Source organism: Erythranthe guttata, chromosome 7 (genome assembly GCF_056151865.1).
Source record: "Erythranthe guttata isolate IM_541 chromosome 7, IM_541, whole genome shotgun sequence".
NCBI classification, from domain to species: Eukaryota; Viridiplantae; Streptophyta; class Magnoliopsida; order Lamiales; family Phrymaceae; genus Erythranthe; species Erythranthe guttata.
In genome coordinates this window covers 13202648-13216762 of record NC_142539.1, presented here as the reverse complement: position 1 = coordinate 13216762, position 14115 = coordinate 13202648, and the positions used below count along the sequence as shown (strand labels likewise).

At 42.2% G+C, this 14115-nt stretch overlaps 2 long non-coding RNA genes across 5 annotated transcripts; both read left to right on the top strand.

The window, feature by feature from the left end:
* Positions 1–56: 56 nt before the first annotated feature.
* On the top strand, positions 57–1662 carry LOC148769739 (uncharacterized). Of its 2 annotated transcripts, XR_016032282.1 has the most exons (3): positions 58–198; positions 737–810; positions 1226–1662. It is a non-coding gene; the product is annotated as an uncharacterized LOC148769739 (long non-coding RNA). The 2 variants fall into 2 exon arrangements; XR_016032281.1 differs by lacking the exon at positions 737–810 and having other exon boundaries at positions 57–198.
* A 603-nt stretch (positions 1663–2265) lies between these two features.
* Positions 2266–13470, top strand: LOC148769738 (uncharacterized). 3 transcript variants are annotated; one of them, XR_016032279.1, is made up of 4 exons: positions 2266–2362; positions 11961–12415; positions 12493–12580; positions 13228–13470. It is a non-coding gene; the product is annotated as an uncharacterized LOC148769738 (long non-coding RNA). The 3 variants fall into 3 exon arrangements; XR_016032280.1 differs by lacking the exon at positions 2266–2362 and having other exon boundaries at positions 11872–12198; positions 12289–12415; XR_016032278.1 differs by lacking the exon at positions 2266–2362 and having other exon boundaries at positions 11872–12415.
* The last annotated feature ends 645 nt before the right edge of the window (positions 13471–14115 follow it).

The following is a 14115-nucleotide window of genomic DNA, read 5'->3' as shown; positions in this document are numbered from 1 at the left end:
TCGCCTCCAGCGCTGCAATTTGCAGGGGTGAGCGGTGAAGAGAAAAAAAGAAAAAGAAGAAAAATAACATTTTTATTATTTGCAGATGGATTTGGCTGTAGAAGACGATATCCACAACTCATAGATCCCTTTCGTATTTCTTTTGTCAAATCCCAGCAATATTAGTCTTCTCTCACCGTTACACAACATAATAAGAAGGTAACGATTGTTAGATTCTTTTTAGGGTCAATGATTATCAATTTGTTCTTTTGTTTTCTTTTATGTATTTGGTTCAATTAAGCCATAGGGTTGGATTTAGATTTTTTATTTTATCTTGAGAAGGGATATGTTGGATTTGATTGATGTTTTATTGTTTGATTGTTTAAATAATTTGTATAATTATTTGTTAATTTTTTTTTACAATCTGAAGTTAAATTGGGAAAGAATGAATATATAATGAATAGGAAAAAAGAAACACTTTAATTGGCAATTTGTGAAGAAATAATGGACCGTTATTGTACTGTTCTTTTTTTTTCCTTCTATATTTATTCTGAAATATCTCTCCCTCTCTCACAAACAATAAAGCAATTAAGTTTTGAAATGAGTTTTTGGTGATCTTTGACTTGATATGCCATGGGATTTTATCAATAATAAAAATGTTATTGTGATTCATATTTACGTCTCTTGATTTATAATTTAAAAAACAATTATGTAACTCTTGTGGACGAAAAATTGATATATTTTTGCCGGTATGCAGGTCTTGGTTACACACACTCGTCGAACGAATATATATTGTTGGCATCGTAATCTACTACATGATTAATAAATTTGGTATAGTTTAATAGTGGATTTTGATAGTTACATAGTTGATTACGTAAATTTGGTTGGGGAGTAAGTTAATTTTCTACAGGATTTTGATAACTTTGTAGTGGATTTCAATAAATGGATTTCGAAACTATATAGTGGATTTCGATAACTTTATAGTGGATTTCGATAACTTTGTAGTGGATTTCAATAAATGGATTTCGATAACTATATAGTGGATTTCGATAACTTTATAGTGGATTTTCATAACCATATAGTGGATTTAAATAACTATATAGTGGATTTCGATAACTTTATAGTGGATTTTCATAACCATATAGTGGATTTCGATAACATTTGAGTGGATTTTAAGTTGCTTTGAAAAGGGATATTTTGAATGGATTGAATTGACATGTCTTTGATTTCTTTTTCTTTGTTATAGTTTCTTGACAGGCGGAGCGATGTCGGTGGGGAGGGATGTTAGATAATGCGACCAGGTTAAGGATGTTTTGTGTAAACGGGGGAAAAAGGTTGCAGAGGCCACTAAGGAGACTGGAGACTTGGCTGGAAACATGTGGCACCGCTGTGAGTTCCACGGGAGAGGTGTTTTAATTGAACCCGTGTTTTGGTCGTGCGTGAATGACACTGAAGTGGTGGTGTTGCCGTAGTATATCTCCCGGAATGACGTCGTGCGGGCCTTTTTGGGGTTGGTGGTGTTGCACTTTTCCGTGGACAAAATAGTGGATTTATGTTTTGAATAGTGGATTTGCGACTTTATTTGTTGTTATTTTTTGAGTTGTGTTAATTGTAGTGAATTACGTTCCTTCGTAATGGATTACGTATGTTTTTAGTGGATTTTGATAAGTTTGTTGGGGACTATGTTGATTTCACAGTGAATTTTATGGTAATTTTATAGTGGTTTTCAAAAATTTATAGTGGTTTTCGATAAGTATATAGTGAATTTTAATTTTCGTAATCTTGGTGGAAAAAAAAGTTAATTAAAAAAATTTGAATAAAAAGCAAAAAATAAGTAAATAAATAGGGAGTTAAAATTATATTTTTTAAACCCGGTGAAAAAATAAAAAAATTAAATAAAATTACAATTATATTTTTTTTAAAAAAAATTGAAATTAAAAAAACCAAATTTTTTTTGAAAAAATTCGAAAAGAAAGAATGAAAAAGAAAAAAACTAAATGACGTAACGTGAGATTTGTGGGAGTAATTTGAGAGAGAGAGTATATTAGGGGCATTTTGGATAATTGAGCTTGGAAGGATTTATGTCAAATTTTGGATTAAAAAATGGATTTATCATGAAGTCAAAATGGAATGAGGGGTGTTTGTCATATAGCCCCAATTACCAAACCTCTAGGGACAATTATACCTCCATACTAAATTACCGTAAAAAATAATAAAAAAGAAGTAAAGAAATAAATATAAAATTTCCTTTTTTTAGAGGAAAGTCTTATTTATTAGTTTATATCTACTTTCCACCCCATTTCATCTCCCAACACTCATTTCGTCTGCACCTAACATCACATCTTCTCAAAGCAGAGATTTTATTGAGTAAAAAATTATGAAGGTCAGTTCCTCTGTTCTCTCTTCTCTCTTCTGATTCTCTCTCCCCCAATCGTTTTAATCTTTTGAGATTAGGGTTTACAGACAATTTACGTTCGGCAAAAAGAGGTTAGGGCTAGGAATGTTTGCCCCCATTTTCGATTTGACGGCAATCGATTTTTGTCTTTCTCGCATATGTGTTAATCATTTGAAACTAGGTTTTAAAGAACATTTAAATTCGACAAAAAAGATACCGGAATAGGATTTTTGCATCATCTAGTCAAGGCTCTTTCTCTGGAGTCTACAATTGAATTAGTGATTTTGGATTTGTGTTATAATACAGTGCTCAATTTTGATAATACTGACTATTCTTTTGGCAACTGAATAGTCACCACTCTAGCAGGTCCGGCCCAAGCATGGTTCGGTCTGTTACCTGCCGGAACCATCCGATCTTTTGAACAACTTGCCAAAGCTTTCATGAACCAGTTTGCTAGCTCGAAGAAGTGTAAGAAGACCTCTCTGTCACTATTTAGCGTTCGTCAGAAGGAGAAAGAAAGTCTCAGAAACTATATCAAACGATTCACTTCGGCTACCTTAGAAGTCCCCACTACCAGCGACGAGGTGCTCATGGCAGCTCTTTCGCAAGGACTGAGAGATGATGAGTTTTTCCGAGCTTTGGCGCTGGAACCTTCGCCCGATTTTGACCATCTCCTAGAGAGGGCATCTAGGTTCATTAACTTAGAAGAAGCCCGGCAGCAGAAAGTAGAAGAATCTCACCAACCCGCGAACACGTGAGCCAACGAAGTAAAAAGAGTCAAAGAACCACTGTTACCTCGGAGGGATGCTAGTACCCCCGGCCGAGGTATCGCCTCAGACGCTAAGGGATCACGATTCCAATCGTATCAGCCCCTTACGGCTCCTCTGTCCCAGGTGTTGTACGCGATCGAGAAGAGAGCCGATCTGCGGTGGCCTCGAACCGCTCGCGGAGCCCCCCGTTGAGATCCGACATTGGGTACTTTTTGCCGTTTTCATAATGAATACGGACATACGACCGACGACTGCGCACATCTGAAAGACGAAGTGGAACGTCTCATCAGAGATAACAAGATCGGGGATTTTGTGAAGATAGATTCACCTCGGGGACAAAAGCGTGAAGCCCAGTTCGGGAACCCGCCACGAGCACCGCCCCCACCGCCAGCGCCGAAGAGAGGGTACATTCAGATGATTTCAGGAGGCCCTACGGGAGGAGATACTCACCGGGCTAGGAGACGTCATCTCGGTAGCCTCAAAAATAATCATGTTACATACCTTTCGGGCAGTCCCTTCGACCATTCATCAAAAGCTTAAGTTTCCAATTGATGGAATGGTGGGAGAGGTCAGGGGCGACCAAGCCCAATCGAGATCGTGTTATGTCGAAATGGTTAAGATAGCAGAGAAAGGCCGGCGCGATACCCTCACCAAAGAAGATTTGGGAGACGAGAAGCGCCCCCGAGTTGATCCAGAGGATAAAGTTAATCATGTACAACCCATGGACGAATTGATGACAATCGACCTCGTCCCCGGGATGATGAAACAAACCCGGATAAGTAAGGATTTAGAACTACCTCTTCGGGACGAGTTGATAGCGTTATTGCGGTCTAATGAAGATGTTTTTGCTTGGCAACCAAGTGATTTGACCGGTATATCACCGCGAACTGCTGTACACAGGCTTAATTTACGACCCGAATGCAGGCCCGTCAAGCAAAAACGGCGACACTTCGGTACAGAAAAAGACGAAATCATACTGAAGGAAGTTCAACGACTTCTGGAAATCGGACACATCCGGGAAATTCAGTTCCCTACATGGCTGTCCAATGCGGTGTTAGTACAGAAAGCCAATGGCCAATGGCGAATGTGTATCGATTTCAGGGACTTAAATAAGGCTTGCCCGAAAGACGATTATCCTTTACCTCGCATAGATCAGCTTGTAGATGCCACTGCTGGATGCGAGCTACTTAGTATGATGGATGCCTCGCAGGGATACCACCAAATTCCGCTAGACGAAAAGGACCAGCCAGCAGTAAGTTTTGTCACCGCCACGGGGACTTACTGTTACGTGGTGATGCCTTTCGGCCTGAAAAATGCAGGAGCCACGTATCAACGATTGATGGATAGGATGTTTCGGGCCCAACTCGGACGCAACATTGAAGTTTATGTTGATGACATGTTGGTTAAAAGCAAGAGGCGCTCTACGCATCTCGCAGACCTAGCTGAGACCTTTGCAACTCTTCGTTTATATGGAATGAAGTTAAACCCTGCTAAGTGTGCATTCGCAGTACAAGCTGGAAAGTTCCTGGGATACATTGTTAATCGGGAAGGCATCAAGGTAAACCAAGATAAAGTGGAGGCCGTACTTCAGATGACACCTCCTCGTTCCATCAAGGAAGTCCAGTCCTTGGCAGGAAAAGTTGTAGCCCTAGCTCGGTTTATATCGCGAATGGCTGATAAGAGCCTGCCTTTCTTCAAAGTACTAAGGAAAACAGCTCAGTTCGAATGGACCACCGAATGCCAGCTCGCATTCGAAGCATTAAAACGATCTCTTACTTGCCTGCCGATTCTTAGCACCCCTGAAAAGGGCGAAACCCTGTTTGTATACTTGTCAGTGGGCGATGAGTCCATCAGTTCGGTTTTGTTTAAGGAAGTTAATAATCAACAAAGACCGATCTACTATACTAGTAAGATCCTCACTACGTCGGAAAGCCGATATTCTGAAGTCGAGAAAATAGCGTACGCGCTGGTCCTCACTACGCGACGACTCCGGCCTTATTTCCTGTCGCATACCATGGTGATTCGCACAAGCTTACCCCTTCGGCAGACCCTAGGTCAACCTACCGCGTCAGGGCGAATTGTTAAATGGGCCATCGAGCTGGGACAGTACGAGATTCAATATCAACCCCGTACCTCGGTCAAAGGACAGGCGCTGGCAGATTTCATCCGAGAAACCACCAGGATACCCATCGAAAAAGAGTGGAAAATTTACGTGGATGGTTCATCTACGACCTCGGGAGCGGGGGCAGGGATAATAGTTATTGATCCCACTGGAACGGAAGTCGAGTTTGCCGTTAGGTTACCTCGGGTCTCCAATAATGAAGCAGAGTATGAAGCTTTTATCCGAGGTATGGAGATCGCTCAAGAGCTCGGAGCGCGAGTGGTGCGAATATACTCCGACTCTCAATTGGTAATACACCAACTCGAAGGGGACTACGAAATAAAAAACGATAGAATGAAGAGTTATGTAAATAAAGCCCGAGCTGTACAAGAAACTTTTGAGGTCTGTACCATGCATCAAATTCCGAGAAACGACAACCAGCGAGCTGACTTCCTCGCTAAAGTCGGCTCGTCAGTCGTCGATTGTATTGAAAGAAAGATCACTATCCTTATTGCCCCTACCCCAACACCGGGCATAATGGTAATAGACGAAGAGCCCGATTGGAGAACGCCTTTGTTCAAATACTTCAGAGGAGAGCGAGCTGGCACCAAGAGAGAACAGCACCGCTTGGCATATAAGGCAAGGCACTTTTACGTACGGCATGGGACATTATATAAAAGGAACTTCACCACAGTAGATGCAAGGTGTCTGGGAAAGCAGGAGATAAAGCATGTTCTGGATGAAGTACATCGAGGTGGTTGTGGTGAGCATGGAGGAGCTCGGGCCCTCATGCAGAAATTGCATCGGGCCGGATATTACTGGACTGGCATGAAGAAGGACACGCACCGATATGTTCAACACTGCGTACAGTGCCAATAATATGCCTCGCTCATCCACAAGCCGGGGGAGGAAATGACCATCATGAGTGCTCCATGCCCTTTCGCCCAATGGGGAATCGATCTGGTGGGACCATTCCCTCAAACTACTGGCCGAAAAAAGTTCATCATTGTTGCGGTAGACTACTTTACCAAGTGGGTTGAAGCCGAGGCCTTATCGAAAATCTCAGAAGACGAGGTCATGCACTTCATTTGGAAAAATATCTGCTGTCGGTTTGGCCTACCTCGAAGCCTTGTATCGGACAACGGCACTCAGTTCAACGGCAAGAAAATTCGAGCGTGGTGCGAAGAGATGAAAATTGCACAAAAATTTGTAGCAGTAGCGCACCCCCAGGCCAATGGACAAGTGGAGTCCGTAAACCGGACCATTGTCAATGGGTTGAAAAAAAGATTAGACGAGCTAGGTGGAAGTTGGGTAGACGAGTTGCCCTCCGTCCTCTGGTCTTACCGGACCACAACCAAAGCAGCTACTGGCGAAACACCGTTCCGGTTAACCTATGGAACTGAAGCAGTTATACCGGTCGAAGTGGCAATGGACACGCTCCGCATCGCCGCATTTGACGAAGTAACAAACGATGATGCTTTAAGATCACAGCTGGATGAAGTTTTCGATCTCCGGGAAACGGCGTATTTGCACATGGAAAGAAGTAAAAACTTGATCAAAGCTCGGTATGATCAGGGGGTGCGGTCCCGCTCATTCCAGATCGGAGACCTCGTCTTGCGACGAGCTGACGCGCTAAAACACACGGGAAAGTTGGAGGCTAATTGGGAAGGACCATACACAGTCACCAGGTGTTTGGCCGGCGGAGGGTATGAGTTGGCAGACATCAACGGGAAGCCGTTACCTCGGGCTTGGAACATAATACATCTGAAACGCTTCTTCGCGTAAAAAAAAAAAAAAAAAAAAAAAAAAAAAAAAAAAAAGGGGGGGCAGGTAGTCAATAAGATTGAGACACACCTTGTACGCACAAAAAACCATTAATAAACATCCATTTTCCGATCTGGGCTAGGCCCCGTGGTTTTTTCTCTCCTTATCTGGAGGGTTTCCACGTTAAAAAAGTACTTGTGTTATTTACTTAAGTTATAACTGTGGCGTTAACTCGCGTATCTCATTGTGGCGTTAATTCGCGTATTTTATTGTGGCGTTAAATCGCGTGTTTCATTGTGGCGTTAACTCGCGTGTTTCATTGTGGCGTTAAATCGCGTGTTTTATTGTGGCGTTAAATCGCGTGTTCTTCTGTGGCGTTAACTCGCGTGTTTCATTGTGGCGTTAAATCGCGTGTTTCATTGTGGCGTTAACTCACGTGTTTCATTGTGGCGTTAAATCGCGTGTTTTATTGTGGCGTTAAATCGCGTGTTCTTCTGTGGCGTTAACTCGCGTGTTTCATTGTGGCGTTAAATCGCGTGTTTTATTGTGGCGTTAAATCGCGTGTTTCATTGTGGCGTTAACTCGCGTGTTCTATTGTGGCGTTAAATCGCGTGTTTCATTGTGGCGTTAACTCGCGTGTTTCATTGTGGCGTTAACTCGCGTGTTCCATTGTGGCGTTAACTCGCGTGTTTCATTGTGGCGTTAACTCGCGTGTTCTATTGTGGCGTTAAATCGCGTGTTTCATTGTGGCGTTAACTCGCGTGTTTCATTGTGGCGTTAACTCGCGTGTTTCATTGTGGCGTTAACTCGCGTGTTTCATTGTGGCGTTAAATCGCGTGTTCTATTGTGGCGTTAAATCGCGTGTTTTATTGTGGCGTTAAATCGCGTGTTTCATTGTGGCGTTAACTCGCGTGTTTCATTGTGGCGTTAACTCGCGTGTTTTATTGTGGCGTTAAATCGCGTGTTTCATTGTGGCGTTAACTCGCGTGTTTTATTGTGGCGTTAAATCGCGTGTTTTATTGTGGCATTAAATCGCGTGTTTCATTGTGGCGTTAACTCGCGTGTTTCATTGTGGCGTTAACTCGCGTATTCGTAAGCAAAATATTAAGATTGGGTACTAAGTTAAAATATAGGAGTGGTACAAGATTGAACTGATGGATAAGCTTAAGGGATAAACACTACTGAAGATCAGTGGGGATATTGACAGACTAAGTCTGAAGTCCAAAACAACACAGACATAAAAGCGAATAAAGACATCTCAAGCATATGGAAAAACGGAGAAATTGTTAAGGATACATGGCGAAAGGAAATAAAGAGAGTAATGTTTAAAAATACATAACCAAAATGAAAGCAAGAAAATGGCTAAGTTTTTGGCAGTCTTCACTTCGGGACCGCCGCGTCTGTTTCACTTCGATTCTCAGCATCTGGAGGGGACGGTGAGACGAGTTCCGGCTGCACATCGTTTGGAATGGTCACTGTCCCAAGGGCCCCAATGTCTCCGGCGAAGTCGGTAATGGCCCCTTGACGGGAGAACTCTTCGACGAGGCCCTGGTAAACCGGCCTCCACCATTCCAAATTGGGATCTTCATTAACATCCCCCTCAAAACCCGGAATCACGTCATCGGGGAGGTCCTCAGCCAATTCACTTTCCACCAACGGGAACTCGATGCCCGCACCACCCAGCCTCTTCCGTACAGCCGCAACCGCCAAAGAGAAGAAGAAGCGAGCTAAACCCGAAGCCTCCCGAGTGAAAGTAGTCGAACGCCATAGCCGGTGAAAGAAGCGACGAACGAACTCCTCGATGAAGCGAAGACCCTCGGGCGACCCCGGGAACAGCCTCTGTCCCTCCTTCACCCCTTCGGTGAAATTAGTGGAAGCCTGTACTCCGGCCGCGAACAACTCGTTAGACAGTCCCTTAGCTTTCTCCTCTAAGGTGGCATTGTGGGATGCAAGGGAGTCCTTTTCAGCCTCAAGAATCTTCTCCCTCTCCGACAGCCTCTTCACTTCGGCAAAGAGCCCCTCTTTCGACGACTCTGACATCGCCAAACTCTCCTTCAGACCTCGAACTTCTTTTCGCAGTTGAGTCACTTCTTTTCTTTGGTTGTCGTACGCCTCGCGCGAGACGTCGTCCCATCCCAAAGGACCCGAGAAGGCGATGGCAAATTGCTACATACGTAAGAGATTCAAACAAAGTTAACCCTGAATAAAGAGCATGAAACTAAGGAATTGGTTCGCATAATCCGAAATAAGACAAACCTGCGTAATGTTGTGAAGAAGTAGCTCGAGACGGTCGCCTTTACTCATCTGCCCGAAATGGGCAATGTCGGTGGGAAAGGCCAAAGACCGACATGCAGCAATGGCATTCTCCGCGTTGCGGCAGAGATGAAGCCCAAAACCGGCAGGCAAGGACGACCCAGCCGCCCCAAGGGCCAGGTCAGTTCTCCGCTTCTTCGGAGCAGTTTCTTTTTCCACCGTTTCTTCGGTTGAAGGAGGAGGTGGCGACGAGGCCAGAACTATGGCAGAAGACCGCCTGGGAGGTTCAGAATCCTCAGTACGTGGTCCACCTCGGGCGCGAGGAGGCGCGGCGCTTTTCTTGGAAGGCCTGGGTCTTAAAGATCCCTCCTCCGAGGAGTGCTTTTCAGGTTCAGCGACCAGAGGACGCTGGAACTCGAATGCTTCGAACCCAGGCTCCGGCTCGAATGGACGAGTAGCCGGTTTGTCACCTCGGAACATCCTCTTCATCCTTAAATCTGTCCACAAAATTGAAAAAATAGGATGAGTAAATGAGGCGCAGAATAAATAGACGCGGAACTAATGAGACGACGAAAATACGTATCCGAGATAACACAATAAACCGGGATAAAGGCATGTATCGCAACCAAACCCACCTAAATCTTCCCGGGTTAGGGAGTACGTGCCGTTGTCGTGAAAGTAGAAGTGGCGAAGCATCGGCGGAAAGCTGGTGAGGCTATCCGGGACGCCGTAGCTCGGTTGAAAGTGGGATATCATTTTTAATAAACATTCATCAATCACTAAAGGTTTCCCCCTTTTCTTCTCGGGCAGGGTGGCGAGCCAAGGACACAAATAGGGGGTGTCAACAGGGTTCCTGGCAAAGAAATAGTGACCTTGCCACCCATCGGTTTTGTTAGGTGGCATCAGTATTTTGAAACCCGGACGGGCCGAGATGGAGACATGGAAGGGACTCGAATTCTTTAAAACCATGACGCTCCGAAAGCGAGCTGGTGTGGGAGTCACCCCCGACCAGGCGCACAGCATGCGAAATCCGGTCATGATTATTATAGCGTGAGGGTGGAATTGGTTGAGGGATACATTACATAGTTGGGCAATTTCAGAGAACCAAGGCGAGATGGGGAAAGAAAGACCAAAGTAGAACTGCTCGGAAAACCAAGTACTAAAGCCTAAAGGAGGGTTTAGAGGGCGATCATCTCGCGAAGGCAGAATTAACTCGACATCGGTAGGGAGGCCTATGTCACGAACTAAGTTAGCTAGATCTACTTCGCTTAAGGTACTAGGTCCCCACTGGTCATCCGGATCCCGTCCTTCAGATAAGGAAGGAGAACTACTCCTCGCAGAAGACGAAATCTCTTTTCTGCCCCTCTTCTTGGGCCGTTCTAAAAGTTTGCCCGAAGGGGAGAAGTAAGGTCCCTCCTCCGACGAGGAAGAAATAGAAAAAGCGGGGTTTTCACCCCCCTCCCCGGAGGGCACTCTTTGGCCGAAAGGATCGGGAGAACGGGCAGACATTATCAATTCGAAGAGTAAAGGCGGGGGTAATAAGAGATGGGGGAAAGAAGTAGTACCTTTGTCAGGGTAGAAAATGGGCACGAAGGATAAGATCTCTGTCTCGGAAAAGCAGGTTCGCCGGAGAAGAAGTAATAAGAGAAGAGAAAGCACGAGGGTGGAAAAAGGAAAAATCTTAAAAAAATGGCAAGGGCCAGGTATTTATAGAAGAAGGAAAAGGAGAAAGCTCGATCGTGACCGTCTATTCGGATGGACAAGATTCAAAGTAGGTCACCCCGAATCCGATGCAAGAGGCGCCGATTGGAATTCCTCAATAATGACCTAGGGAAAAGGGAAGGTCAATCATAACCGTTTCTTCGGGCGGCCAAGATTCAATGCAGAATGCCTCAAATCCGACGCTGAAAGCACTGATTGAAATTTTTCCATGATGACCTGGGGAACTCGAATCGACCACACGGGATGTCAGAGTAATTAAATGGAGGAAAAGTGGAAAGGTTGCGTGCATCAACCAGACGTGAACCAAAGTCCGAGCTCGCACCTCGTACTCCGTACTTATAACACGAGGTAAGAAGGAGCAAACTCGTATTATAAATAAGGAGTAGGGGGAGTAGTTGATATGGGCTAGTTTGACAAGTAACAAATAAGCATAAGCCCATTAGGTTAAGCCCAATATGATAGGCCCATAATGAAGAACCCATGATGACTTAGCTCGGTACTATGAGCGAAGTCGTCATATGGCGCGAACCTCGGAACCACGTGGGAGTACCTTAACTCGCCAGCCCAATACCAAAACGAGGTAAGGCGAGCCCAGGACAATACAGGCCCAAGATACATGACTTGGGGGAAAAGAGAAACCCTAAAAAAGGAAAGCCTTGAAGGCCAAGCTTTCCTCATCTATAAATAAGAGAATCAACATACGCACACACACGAGAAATATATACACTAATTACTATTACATTACATATACGTCTTTGTTCCGATCACTGACTTGATCGTCGGAGTTTTCCCGCCGGGAACCCCTCCCGGCGTTGCAGGTCCATTAACCGGAGTACGAACGGAGCTGGCTTGAGGAAGACGAAGACCTACGGACCAAATCAGCAACCTATTTACTTTGTTTAAATTTTGATGATACTGACTATTATTTTGCAATCTATTTTTTTTATAATTGTTTGAAGATGTTTGGTTGCTACAGGGGAAGGCTGATAGTCAAGACTATTCAAGTATTATTTCGTTTCCGTTATAGTTCCTTATAAGGTTAATCGTTCATATTCTTTGTATTGTACTTAAGTCCTCAAGGGATGTCCATTATCATTTTCTGTCACTAGATTGTTTGTTGAACTTACCCATTTTCTTATGTTTTGTGTTATATGTCTTGCAAGAACAAAGTTTCAAGGATTTTCATTCAGACTAGAAACATGGCAAAATGATAGGTTTACTTTTGCATTCAGACTAGAAACATGGCTAAAGGTTAGGTTTACTTTTGCATTATGTTTATCCCTTATTTTGTTTCTTTTTGGCAGAAGGTATTGATTGAGTTGGAGCGTTTTGATATCCATTTGAACAAAGAGGCAAGAATAAGTTTCTCACACACATATGCTCAAACAATTGGATAACTCTTGGAATACATATTGATTGAACATTTTTTTGGTATGTTTTCTTTTATTTTCTCCTTGTCTTCTGCTTATTTTTGTTACGAGTTATTGAATTGAGATTCTTGATGTTAGGCAAAAAGAAAGAGACGAATGATTTCCTCCTGATATTCATATAATTGGAAAGGCTCTTCGAGTACATATCAATTGCCCGCTTTCATTGGTATATTTTCCCTTTTTCCTTGTTTTTTTAACTTGTTATCGATTGCCTCTTTCTTTCGTATGTTTTCTTTTTCCCCTATTTTTTGTAACTTATTTTCATTTTGTATATTATCATCTTATGTTGGTTGGCTATTATATCGAGTAGTCTATTAGATTTGGTTATCAGTTGTTTATACTTAAAAGAAAATTGATCTTTGGAGAGAGTTAATGTGAAGAATAATCATTTATTTGGATATCCTGCTCATTTTCCATTGAATCTCAATAAGGATAACTAGAACCTTCTGCCATGTTTTGCTTTTGCCGAATAATAAGAGTTGATCATTATTATTTGGTTGATACTTGGATGAGTCAAAGGGGGCAAGTTGATAAAGTAACGTTTGTAAATGGTTAAGAATACAAATAGTTTTATTAATCTTAATCTTTCAATACAGTTCAAATTCTTCTTTGTTTTTTCCATGTTTCTTCAAGTGCTTGTTTCGGTATAGTATAAGTTTTCTAATTGTTTGTGGTACTTATTGATGAGAGGTACACTTTTGTGGGATATCTTATGTTACGTTTTGTTTTTATATGTTTACTCATTACTGAAAGTATTGTTATTATAACTTGGTTTTTTATTGCACTAAGTAATGTGTAATTTTGTACCTGCAGGTTGCTTATGCAGTTGCTTTGATTGATTAGTTTCATTGTTGATCCAAGCCATCTAGAATATGATAGGGAGGGAATCATCCTCATTAAGTTTCTAGTGTTAGAGATAAGAATATTAGTTAATCGATTAATCCTGATATTCGGATTCTATGTTATAGGATTATGATTCTTATTATGATATTCAGTACTATGACTTGACTGATCAGATACATTTGAATTTTTGATTAATTAAAGTCGAGAGTGTTATATTTTGTTTGTTGTTTACATTTATATTTCGTGTATATTTTAATAATCCTAGCAGGATATGCAGTATACATATAATGTCATGTATAGTGTCCTAACATCAAATTATTGCAACATAAATAAATGTCTCTACGTCTACGTAAGTGTCCCAAAAGGATAATTAAGCAAAAACATGGATTTATTAAGAGGATACATATTTGTGTCTCAAAAACAATTTATTGGGACATATATGAGTGTCCTCAGAAGATAAACTTGTAGGGACATTTAATAAATGCCCCACAGGCTATTGCGACACACAACTACGCGACATATGTTTTATTTGCCCCTAAAAGAATAAATGTCCCAAAATAATATATATTGGGGCATTTTTTTGTGTCTACAAAGATGTTTTTTGTTGTAGTGATTACTGTCTCAGACAGTAATATTATTGTTTGGGACAGTAATATTATGAATATTTTATTTCCGAACAGTAATATTACTAATATTACTGTCCCAAACAGTAATATTACTGTGTGAGACAGTAATTTAGCAGTCAAGACAGTAATATTAATACAAAATACTTATTTTTAAGAAAAAAAAATTAAAAAAAAAAAAGAAAAAAAAATCAATTAACAGTTAAATTACTATCTTCGACAGTTAAATAACTGC